Source organism: Protopterus annectens, chromosome 10.part0, assembly GCF_019279795.1.
Source record: "Protopterus annectens isolate FY-2018-M chromosome 10.part0, PAN1.0, whole genome shotgun sequence".
In the NCBI taxonomy this organism is placed as follows: Eukaryota; Metazoa; Chordata; order Ceratodontiformes; family Protopteridae; genus Protopterus; species Protopterus annectens.
Genome location: NC_056744.1, coordinates 547,991,410 through 548,005,018, shown reverse-complemented (window position 1 = coordinate 548,005,018; position 13,609 = coordinate 547,991,410).

Sequence of the window (13,609 nt, the reverse complement as noted above, 5' to 3'; positions counted from 1 at the left end):
AAAATCATTAATCTCTACACACACATACACACACACACACACACACACACACACACAGAGTTTCACAGTTGCTATGTCTGGGATTAGAACTCCTACCTAACTAGTATGTCACACTATAGCTTTACACAGTTATCGCACGTGCCATGGAGACTATAGGGCTGATAATTGGCCAGAGGGTTATATCAAGGTGACTGACATCAGCATAAGTGCTAACATGGGCTATGGGAAGTGCAGTGTGTGTGAATGGGCCATAAACCATTCCTCTGGAAACACACATAACACTCAGTCACACACAACTTTACATTTGACAGGACTGGGTATACAAATGTTAGATGAATACTGATTTGTACTATCATGTTACACAGGTATCACAAGCATCACAGGCACTATAGGGCAGAGGTCTACCAAAAGCAAATGTGTACAGTGATTGACATCAGCACATCATATGATATTGGCCAATTGCATGTGTGGTGGGTGGGGCAGGACTCATGATAGCAATCTCTTTGTCACTGTCTGCCTCTCTGTTCCCCACATCTCTGTGTGTGTATGTTTGACCTATTATAGTGTGTTGGCCTTGGATATGCATGAGTATTCCTATCCAATGTGTGTGCAAAGCATGAATGGTGTGCAATGTGGTGTGTGTGCAGTGCACAGACATTTGCGACTGACAGATATGTATAGTCCACTGTTGTTGTCTGACATTCATTTCTCTAAGTGTAGGCGCATGCCCAGTATAACCTTCTGTATTGAGTGTGTGAATCCTCCAGTGCAGGATTTTGCCTTCCACACCTACTGCTAGCAACCTGTTTCTGCAAGATATCTGTAGATAGGTTGACAACATGGAGTCACAATGGGCAACAGATAATGGGATACTGTAACTATTGCTGTCCGTGCTGCTTGTGTTACATGGTTGGTGTTAGCAGAGATATTCAGACATGTACTGTTTTACACTGTGATGTATTATGTCATCAACTACCAACAGATATACTTATTTTCTCACAGTTATTTCCAGGGAAATGCAAGATGAATGAAGCTGTATCCAGTATTGTGGTCTACAGCTTATATATTCTTGCACACTCATGCAATTCTGGAGGGGTAGCTGCAGACACTTGCTGATGGATCTGTGTAAATGGTCCAGCACCTTGGTACCGTGGTGGCTGAGGATCCCCTGCTTGTATAGCTATCAACATAACAGAATGGCCATATCCTGCTGTGGCCATATCTCTCAGCTGTACAGATTCACCCAGGTTACCCAGAGGCAGTGCTCATATATCTGTTCAGTTCCCCTTCACATTGTGGTTTACAATTGTAGCCTCCCATTACTCAGTTTGCAGGCAGGGGTAGTATGGGCACACATCAGAGTTTCAGACTTCACACACTCCATGGCATCCATGCTTCTACACCCCCCACTCTGTTATTCTATCCTCTTCCTGACATTATGTGAGTGATATCTGGGAAGTATGCATATAATTGTCCCTTCATCCCAGCATTATTTAGGGTTGGTCTACAGTTCATGCAGTAGGACATGGTGAGCATGCTACTGGGATTTGTTAACATAACCTTGCATTTCTGTTCTGTGGACTTTGTTATGCTGTTATTTTGGATGCCATGAGATAACAAACAATGGCAGTACATGTGAGGCACAGGCCTTTGACAGAGGACTGTAGGGCATTTGGTAGTGATGCAGGCCATCTGTAGCAGGCCAGTGCATTCTGCCACTCCTACAGTCCCAGGCTGTGAGCCACTGGATTCCCCTGGGGTGACAGGGTAAATGTGGGAGGTGTTAATGGCAATAGTTCCTGTCCATATTAATCCACTGGTCTGGATGCTTGCAGGGTGCTGTTTACAGCTAGGGAGGGACACACCTGCATAGGACACCTCTTCAGCTTGTTGCATTCTGTGAATATTCCCATACAGAAGTGAGGGTCATTCTGTACTCATTCCCAACAGCAGAGATATGACCTGTGATAAACCTGTGGATGATGGTGGGGTGAGCTGAGTGTATGTGTGATATGGAGGCTTCTTCCAGCTGACTCACAGATATACCTGGGACATTCCCCTTATGCTGCCTTGTGCGGGGACATAGGCATTCTCTCATTACTTCATAACTGTGCCTTTTTTTTTTTTTTAATATTTTTATTCATTTCCAAAAACAAGAAAACATGAATGCAGGTTATTTATGACAATGAAGTATTTACAAATTATTTAAAAAGGTAGGCTAAAACTTCTAAACAGATATCAAACATTAAAATCAAAATAAAGTATTTACAAGGGTGTCTATTGTTGACATATAATTGACTTTCTATACAATTGTTTCCTGATTATAATCTGCTGCAGTCATTATTCTCCAGTATTTCAGTTACTTTTTGCCATGCTACATATAATGATGTAGTTCTTTCAGTTCTTCCTTTAATAGTGTTCATTTCCAATTGCGATACTGCTGACACCATTTTCATGAATTGCTTAAAAGTTGGAGAAGCTTTGGATTTCCAGTTTGATGTAATGTTCTTCCTTGCAATAGCTAGGAGAGTCCATAAGATTACATATTTTGTTCTTGGCACACAGTCGGGTACAGGTGCATTAAACAAAATAATAGATTTGGAAATCTGGAATTTATCATTGAATACCATTTGCAGAAAATAATTTATTTTATCCCAATATGGTTTAATCAAATGGCATTCGTGAGAACATATGTTGCCAGTCTGCTTTTATTGATAAATCACATCTCCAGCAGCCAATATTTTTCTTAAACATAAGTTCCATTTTATGAGGGGTTACATAAGATCTGTGTATGAATTGTCATGTAAAAAGTCTCCAATGTAATGAAAGTGATGTCTGCTTTGGAGAGAGAAGAATTAGTTTTATCTCTGTCATTTGGCACATGTCCATTAACTGATCTATAATAATTCCATATTTTGTCATTATTATGCATTTTATTTTTGTTTGTTTTATAAATAGATGATAAGTATCCCTTTCCAGTAATGGGTTGATTCGTTAGTAATATTATATGTTCTATAAGGTTAGGAACATTTTGTCTTATTGATGGTTGCATTGTTTCTTGTTTGCTTAATATATACTGTCTTAATTCTTGTACATGTAACCACGAACTATCTTCCATATTTAATTTCTGTTTAATCTGGTCTATTGTCAGAGATTTTCCAGAGTTTAGCAATTGATGCCAATATATTAATCCCTTTTCTTTAAGCATGTTGACTACTTCCATATTAAATGTTATTATATTACCTTGTGTGTACGCTACTGGATATAAAAGAAATGACCATGCTTTAATATCAGGATTGCTATTAATAAGATTTTGGAAAATTTTTAATGTATAAGTAATGTATTTGGAACTTATATTTTTATTCTTATGTATCATCATATATTGCTTCATCAGCCATAGAAAATTGTTTGGTATGAAATCTGTATACTTATTTGCTACTACAAATCCTGATTTTAACCAGATTCTCTCATGAACTAGCTTCCATTTTGATGTATATTTTGTATTTAGCCATAATGATATTGTTTTAATAATGGATGAATGCAAATATATTTCTATGTCTGGTAAACCTATGCCACCTATATCCCAATCATCTAGATGATACTTCATAGCTATCCTTGGTTTTTTTGGATAATATAGGAATCTTACCATTAAATCATTTAATTGTTTTAGGTGCGATTTAGCTGGTGGTAAAGAACAAGCTTGCATGACATAAAGAATTTTTGGAAATATGATCATTTTAATTATATAAAGCCTTTCTTCCATTGAAAAGAAGAATTTATTCCATCTTTGTATTAGATTTTTAATATTATTTAAGTTCTCTTTATAATTTGTTTCATTTGTAGTATCTAGGTTGTTAGTTATTATAATTCCCAAGTATTTAATTATATTATCGGTAGAGATATATTTATGGAATTTTTTATTTAGATTTTTTTTATTAGTATTTATAAGCAATATATTTGTTTTGTTCTCATTAAATTTAAGACTTGAAAAGTTTTGAAAGTTTTGAATTGAGTCCCATAATGCTTTTAAACTGCTATTATTATTTTTTAAGGTAATTAAAATATCATCAGCAAAAAGTTAAATTTTAAGCTCTAGGCTGTTGTCTAGTTGTATTCCTTCAAAATTTTTATCCATACGTATATTATTTGCTAAGGGTTCAATGACTAGCGCAAACAATAACGGAGAAAGTGGGCAGCCTTGTTTTGTGCCTTTAGTTATTTTAATAGATTTAGACAGACAAGATCCCAGTTTTATATAAGCCAATGATTTTTCATATAATGATTTTATTAACAAAGTAAAGTTGTTTGAGAAGCCATATTCTTCTAAAACTAACCACAGATAATCCCAGTTCACTGAATCAAATGCGCTATTTATGTCTAAGCTAATAACATTCATTTTGTTTTTTGTGACATTTATATAATCAATTAAGGAAATAATTATTTTAATGTTGTCATAAGTGTTCCTATCTTTTATAAAACCTGTTTGATCCTCCTCTATCAAAAGTGTTAGTAATTGTTTTATTTGAGCAGCATGTATTGCCATAAAAATGTTATAATCCATATTAAGAAGTGAAATGGGTCTGTATGATGAACATTCACTGGGATCTTTATTTTGTTTCAGAATTGGTGATATTAATGTGTACTTCCAAGAAGGAGGAATGTCTTTACCATTTTTAACTGATGTAAAGACATTCAATAACAACAGCAAAGCCTCATTTGATAGTAATTTAAACATTTCTGGGGTGATATTATCTATACCTGGAGCTTTGTTTAATTTTAGCTTATTTACTTCAGCTTTAAGTTCTGTCATTGTTATTTGTTTATCTATTAGTTGTACCTGCTCCTCTAATAACCTAACTTTAACATTGTTTTTGAGAAAAGCTTTCAATGCTGAATGTGTTTCTGTTTTCTCATTTTGATTATTAAGTTTATGAAAAAATAGCCTAAAAGCTTCTAGTATTCCTTCTAAATCAGATACTTTCTTTTTGGTTTCTATATTATGTATTTCCTTGATTTGATTTATTTTAATAACCTTTTTAGTCCTATTTGCTATTCTTCGTTGGTTTTTAGGGTTCATTGAATAGTAACATAGTTTAATTTTTTCTAAGTTGATCATTGTTTTGTGGTGTAGCGTCTCTGAGTATTTTTTATTAGTATCTTCTAGTTCTTTTATTAAGTTGGTATTTCCATTTTGAATATCAAGCTTTAAATTATCTACTTTTGACTGTAATTCCATTAATTCCTTATTCCACTGTTTTTGTTATTTTTATACCATCCCACCGCTCTTCCATATAGGTATGCTTTCAATGCATCCCATATATATATTTCAGATACATCTTTTCTAAGATTGATATCTAGGAATGTTTGTGTCTCTTTAATATAAAATTCCTTAAAATCTTTGAGATTTGTTATGTAAGATGGTATTCTTGTTACTGATATCCTTCTCTTGAAACATAAGTCTATCTCAAACGTTATGGTGTTATGGTCCGAAAATGGACATGAAATTGTCTTGACTTTATTTAATTTAGAGGTTAAATCCTTTGTTATGTACACTCTATCTATTCTAGAGTATGTATTACATCTATGGGAAAAATGTGTAAAGAATAGTGAATCTGGGATAGCATACTCATTTATGTCAACTATATTAAAAGTTTCAACAAACTCAGATAACAACTTTGTTAAAGGTGATCTCTTATGTGTAGTTTTAGTATTTGTGTCTGTTTCTTTTATAATGCAATTGAAATCTCCAGCTATGATTAAATTGCTTTTGGTATATTGTACAATTTCTTCTAAGTGTTGTTTGGCCACTCTAACACCTAGTCCTGGTATCCAGTAAATATTCACTAATGTATATATCATTTCATTGATAGATATTGTCACTAGACAAAACATTCCTGAGTTGTCATGGAACGTGTTTATGATTTTAGGCATTAAAGTAGTGTTTTTCCACAAAATTGCTACTCCCTTCTGATTATAGGTGGAACTTACTAGCATTGTATAATTTTTATTGTTTATTTTATTTATGTCTTCCTGTGTAAGGTGTGTTTCCTGTAAAAATACTAGTTGCGCTTCACATAGCTTTAAATATCTATAAAGACTTCCCCTTTTGCAGCTATTATTTAAGCCATTTACATTAAGAGATATACATTTTGCAATTGGATTTATATTAGCTTTGCTTTTATCCATATTCATATACTCGTAACAATGTGTAGATGTGTGTACATGAAGAGAATGACTTGTTCTTTCTTCTTCCAACAGTATTACAATAGATTATAGACACCCAATAAAAGTAAATTACAAGATCATAACTGAGAACAATATAAGATAAACAACCACCAAACCCTCCATGAGAAAAACATCTCATCCTTGAATGATCTAATCATTCAAGCGATCTCTAAGTCTGCATTTCAGCATCCTCCCCGGCCCTGCCATATGGTAGTATTATAATGAAAAGTATCTTATATATCTTTTAAGTATACATGTATCTGTCTTTACAGATTACTTAAATACAGTCTTTATCTATTTTAATATTTTATAAAACACTAAGGCAACACAACTATACATAGATTTAATACTTAACTATTTGGTTTTGTTTAAATTGTAAAGGAAAATCTTTTATTTTAATATATCTTTTGTGTAGCAATAACGGTTATGCATCTTAAAATTAATATGCTTGCTGTCTATCTCCCTTATAGTGTGAGTGGCATTCATAGGTATCAAATTTATTGTAATGGTCTACCTAGATATATATATATATATATATATATATATATATATATATATATATATATATATATATATATATATACATATATATACATATACATACATACACATACACACATATATATATATATATATATATATATATATATATATACACACATACATACATACACACATATATGCATACATACATAAAAAAAATGTTAAGCATTATATGCATCAGTTAACCATGCCACAAGTTGATTAAATCAGAAAGTATCCGTAACAATGAATATAACGTTACATTTGTATTGACATTTATCAGTAATCTTATAGTTTTTTTTAATTCAAAAAGTCATATTTTAGTGGTATGAATGCTACTAATTTGTTTTTGGCATTGGTATTATATAGTTTAAGACTATATTTCTTAGCAATTCCTATATATTTATTAGTGCCACTGGCATATTTCATTGCTAGTGTACCACATATGTCATATGTCAAATAGCAACTCATACTCCTTATGATATTACATGATTTATCTGCAGCATTATAACTGTAAGGTTGGAAAATATGAGAAGCAAAGTAGGCTTTAAATATGCTATAACACAATTGTTTGGTACTTATTACTGTCAACTCTTCTACATACACAGGAAAAGATAACCTTATATGACCATCAACCATTTTCCTTCATTTTTCTCTTCATCCTTCTATTCTCCATTTTTAATAAATATTTGTTTCTATTGTGGCTTCTTTGAATTTAGTGAGGGTACTCCATATCATATTATAGATAATATCCAATGTTCAAACAGAGAACATGCCCAATATAGAGACATATTCTCAACTCAAGTGGTCCACACCATATATTTATAACACTGCAGTCAGAAATATACTAATGAATATGCAATAACTAGCAGCTTTGCAGCATGTGTGTGTCTCTAACAAGTACATACCTTTAGGATATTAAAAAGAATAGATAGCACGCTCTTGTTTCATAATTAACAAATGCACACAGCCTGGTATTTACTTTCATAGACAGAAATTAGACCTGTTACTTATATGCATATCAGGTACCAACAGCAATATGTTAGTAAATGCCTATGCTATTCAAATCATATTTTAATGCTGATTGATATGAGATATAGCTGACAATGGCTTTAGCGTTTGTGATGTTATATAATATATATTCAGTATTATAAGTAAAAGTATGTTGCATGTCTATTTGAAATCTAAGGTTCAAGGCTGATCAATTTAGACATACAAGACAATCTCTTTAGCCTTGGTTATATAATGGGAGTTACTGTGTCTCTACACAACCATTCATTTTCAGTGAGAATGTTCAATATTAATATAACTTGCCTTTAATAAAAGCATACTTATAATTCAGCAGTTCTTTCCTATATATATATATATATATATATATATATATATAAAAACAATATCATAAGCAAGACTGAGATTTTTTCTTGCTCATTACTGCTTAATGATTGTGCTACTTGAACAATTTAATATTTACAGAGTATCTTGATAATTAAACAGCAACTCCTTTTTGCCCTTAAAATGCTTAATAACACATAGCTACATTCATGAACCTTAATTGACTTACTATCCTTAAGGTTGAGTACACTAGCTGCAGTGTGTTTACAAATATGTTTAACTGTGCCTTTTGTGGTCCGCCAGTGATTGGCCAGAATACATCAGTATTCCATACTACAAAGACAACTAATGTGCTGCTAACCTGTATGTACAATTCCAAAGGTGTGTGCAGTTGACAGTTACATTTTATGTACTCTGTCTAGAGTACTTCCACCTGTGTACTGTGTGTATGCTTGGGCCTACATTCAAGGCATGTCCATCTTTCAGATGATGACAGATATTGACATCTGAACAATGAATATGGATGACTGCTGAATTGGTCCTTGCTAGGATGCATTGTGGTTGGTACTGTAGTTGTCAGAACATGGCCCTGTCATCAACAGTACTGACCATAGGCCACCGGGACACAACCCTCCATGCCTACATGCTGACCACTTCCACACAATGTACAACACACAACAACCTAACACACAGAGCCCTGCATATTATACAAGTGCAACAATCCTGTAAATTGGGCCAGCTCAGGCAATCTGTGCTACACTATTATTAACCCCACTGCATTAATGTTACTGCATTTCTACATAGGATTGGGGGGGCACACCTGACAACTGTAAACATTTGCTATGACTGTACTGGTATTTCAGGTACTCTATTGGCTTCCATTTTATTTTGTATTCTGACCTATCATGCAGATTAGAAGCATATCACTAGAGTGCAAATCTTAGGTTTTATTGACCTACATTTCAGTTTCAGACTTCATACCCTGCAGAACTAACATACAACTGCCTGACCTGTTGTAGTCTGTCTGTGTAGGTCTGGAGGGGGGCTGTTATCCATTGCCATTAATTGGAGGCCTTAGCAGAGCCTTTCTTAATGGTCATCTACACCTGTCCTGCTGGCTGAGGCTGTTATTGGGTATGTGAAACTCAGTGACATGCATGTGTGTGTCCTATGAACACACATTTGGGCTACCACATGTACTGCAGTGGGATTTGTCACCTTGTCTAGTACTTCCTACTTTGTTGACACCGGTATTTGTTATGGATCCCATGCTGCCCATATAGGTGCCCACTATCAGCTGCCATCCCATTCATCCAGCCGATTCCCTTGCATGCTCACATCCACACCATAGCTACGACTAGCAGAACATACTACTCCATTCAGCAACTGATAGGAAGAGTGAGTTACTTGCGGCTGTGTCAGTATTGAGGATGGTGCTGGAGGGCTGACTATGTCGGATGCACATAGTACACTCCCTATACATGGTAAAGCAAAGGTAGTGTTATGTTTGGCATCCCTTTTACTGTATGTGTGAGTCAGAGAGTGGTTTCTTTCCCTGGGTTCCTACCATGTCAGTGTATGTGCTATGCTTTGCCTCTTTGCCAAAGCCTGGGCATACTGGGCATGCCTCCTTCTGCCTACATGGGCAGACTCAGGTTGTTCCTCCTCCAAGTCACTCTGTGCCTGTGCTGGCCTTGGCAATGGCAGTGGGCTGTGTAGCCCTGCCTCGTGCTGTTCCTGCTGCAGCTGTTTCTGCAGGATCATATTGTGTAGTATGGCACATACAATGAAAATTTGGGTACATGTAGCTGGAGAGTACTGCAAGGCTCCACCAGATACATCCAGACACTGGAACTGTGACTTGAGCATCCCAAACACACACTCTATTATGATTCTCATCTGTGCATGTGCCTCACTATGGAGTTCTTGTTTAGGTGTGTGTGCATTTCTGATGGGTGCCATGGCTCCAGTGCCAAACCAGCATCCCCCACTAAGTGGCCATATGAGATGTCCCCACTGGCAAATCTCTGGTATAGCTATGTCATATGCCAGATGTGGGAGTTGTGATAGCTTCCAGGGCTGCCAGCACACACATTCATTATAATGCCCTGGGCATCACCCATGACCTGGCAGTTGATGTAGGGGAAGCCCTTGCAGTTTATATAGTCCCTACCCCGCTCAACAGGTGGTGCTTTGATGTGTATGTGCGTGCAGTCTAGAGCACCCACTACCTCAGGGTATTTTGCTATTTGGTGGAAGAGATGCATATTGCTGGTCAACGCCTCACGGGTGTTGGGGAAATATATGTAATCACTGGCATGTGCTGACATGGCATCCAGGAACTGGTGGAGTACCCTGGATGCTGATGCCTGTGAGATCCCCATGATATCCCCAGTTGGCCTTTGGAAGGTACCTGTGGCTAGTATTCTTAAGCCTAGACATACCTTGGTATCCACTGCAGTGGGTTTCCCTCTGTTGGTTATGTATGTGAGGCATGGCTGGCGCAGCTCAAGAATTTGCTGTAGGATGTACCTGTCCACCCTGTAGTGCTCCACTATCTCAAACTCATGTAGCCCCTGGTAGGTTACGCTGGGTCTGTACACTCTTCTCCTTCTCTTCACTGTGGATTGGTCATCAGCATTCTCATCCTCACCACCCTCAGCCTCTTCAACATATTGATGTATGAGAGCGACAGCAGCCCCTATCGTTTCGTTAGTTTTGTCTGGTAAAATTTCCTCATCGGTGTACACCAGTGGTGTCGAGTTTGTGGGAAAAACCAGAGTGAAAGGTGTTTGCATAGTTTATAGTAGTGTGCTGGGCTGGGCTGCTGCCTGTGTAATTGGCTGATTCTGATACATTTCACCTGCCAGCTACGCTAGTTCTGCTTGATTGCCTTCCTATTGCTGTTTTCCCTTCCCATTGCCTTCCCATTTAAGCCCCGAGGTGCGCAGTGCATACCCAGTGCTCAGATGTGAACAGAGCTGCTATTTCCTGGTTTTTTTTTTTTGTTTAAAACCCAGTGTGTGGCGCGCAAACCCATTTAGGCAATGTAAATACTGCTAGGCAGCCTCAGACACACACCCTTCCTTAGCTGTGCTTAGCTAAGGGCAAACACGGGCCACAGAGCTCCAATAAGCTTACAGCATGCATGACACTCCCCCTTATGCGGTCATCTACCTCTTAGGTTTACACCATGTTATTAAACTTTTTTTTTTAAATTTCCACTGTTTTTTTTTTTTTTGTTTATTTTTATACCATCCCACCGCTCTTCCATATAGGTATGCTTTCAATGCATCCCATATATATATTTCAGATACCTTTTCTAAGATTGATATCTAGGAATGTTTGTGTCTCTTTAATATAAAATTCCTTAAAATCTTTGAGATTTGTTATGTAAGATGGTATTCTTGTTACTGATATCCTTCTCTTGAAACATAAGTCTATCTCAAACGTTATGGTGTTATGGTCCGAAAATGGACATGAAATTGTCTTGACTTTATTTAATTTAGAGGTTAAATCCTTTGTTATGTACACTCTATCTATTCTAGAGTATGTATTACGTCTATGGGAAAAATGTGTAAAGAATAGTGAATCTGGGATAGCATACTCATTTATGTCAACTATATTAAAAGTTTCAACAAACTCAGATAACAACTTTGTTAAAGGTGATCTCTTATGTGTAGTTTTAGTATTTGTGTCTGTTTCTTTTATAATGCAATTGAAATCTCCAGCTATGATTAAATTGCTTTTGGTATATTGTACAATTTCTTCTAAGTGTTGTTTGGCCACTCTAACACCTAGTCCTGGTATCCAGTAAATATTCACTAATGTATATATCATTTCATTGATAGATATTGTCACTAGACAAAACATTCCTGAGTTGTCATGGAATGTGTTTATGATTTTAGGCATTAAAGTAGTGTTTTTCCACAAAATTGCTACTCCCTTGCTACTCCTTCTGATTATAGGTGGAACTTACTAGTATTGTATAATTTTTATTGTTTATTTTATTTATGTCTTCCTGTGTAAGGTGTGTTTCCTGTAAAAATACTAGTTGCGCTTCACATAGCTTTAAATATCTATAAAGACTTCCCCTTTTGCAGCTATTATTTAAGCTATTTACATTAAGAGATATACATTTTGCAATTGGATTTATATTAGCTTTGCTTTTATCCATATTTTATCCATATTCATATACTCGTAACAATGTGTAGATGTGTGTACATGAAGAGAATGACTTGTTCTTTCTTCTTCCAACAGTATTACAATAGATTATAGACACCCAATAAAAGTAAATTACAAGATCATAACTGAGAACAATATAAGATAAACAACCACCAAACCCCTCCATGAGAAAAAACATCTCATCCTTGAATGATCTAATCATTCAAGCGATCTCTCTAAGTCTGCATTTCAGCATCCTCCCCGGCCCTGCCATATGGTAGTATTATAATGAAAAGTATCTTATATATCTTTTAAGTATACATGTATCTGTCTTTACAGATTACTTAAATACAGTCTTTATCTATTTTAATATTTTATAAAACACTAAGGCAACACAACTATACATAGATTTAATACTTAACTATTTGGTTTTGTTTAAATTGTAAAGGAAAATCTTTTATTTTAATATATCTTTTGTGTAGCAATAACGGTTATGCATCTTAAAATTAATATGCTTGCTGTCTATCTCCCTTATAGTGTGAGTGGCATTCATAGGTATCAAATTTATTGTAATGGTCTACCTAGATATATATATATATATATATATATATATATATATATATATATATATATATATATATATATACATATATATACATATACATACATACACATACACACATATATATATATATATATATATATATATATATATATATACACACACATACATACATACACACATATATGCATACATACATAAAAAAAATGTTAAGCATTATATGCATCAGTTAACCATGCCACAAGTTGATTAAATCAGAAAGTATCCATAACAATGAATATAACGTTACATTTGTATCGACATTTATCAGTAATCTTATATTTTTTTTTAATTCAAAAAGTCATATTTTAGTGGTATGAATGCTACTAATTTGTTTTTGGCATTGGTATTATATAGTTTAAGACTATATTTCTTAGCAATTCCTATATATTTATTAGTGCCACTGGCATATTTCATTGCTAGTGTACCACATATGTCATATGTCAAATAGCAACTCATACTCCTTATGATATTACATGATTTATCTGCAGCATTATAACTGTAAGGTTGGAAAATATGAGAAGCAAAGTAGGCTTTAAATATGCTATAACACAATTGTTTGGTACTTATTACTGTCAACTCTTCTACATACACAGGAAAAGATAACCTTATATGACCATCAACCATTTTCCTTCATTTTCTCTTCATCCTTCTATTCTCCATTTTAATAAATATTTGTTTCTATTGTGGCTTCTTTGAATTTAGTGAGGGTACTCCATATCATATTATAGATAATATCCAATGTTCAAACAGAGAACATGCCCA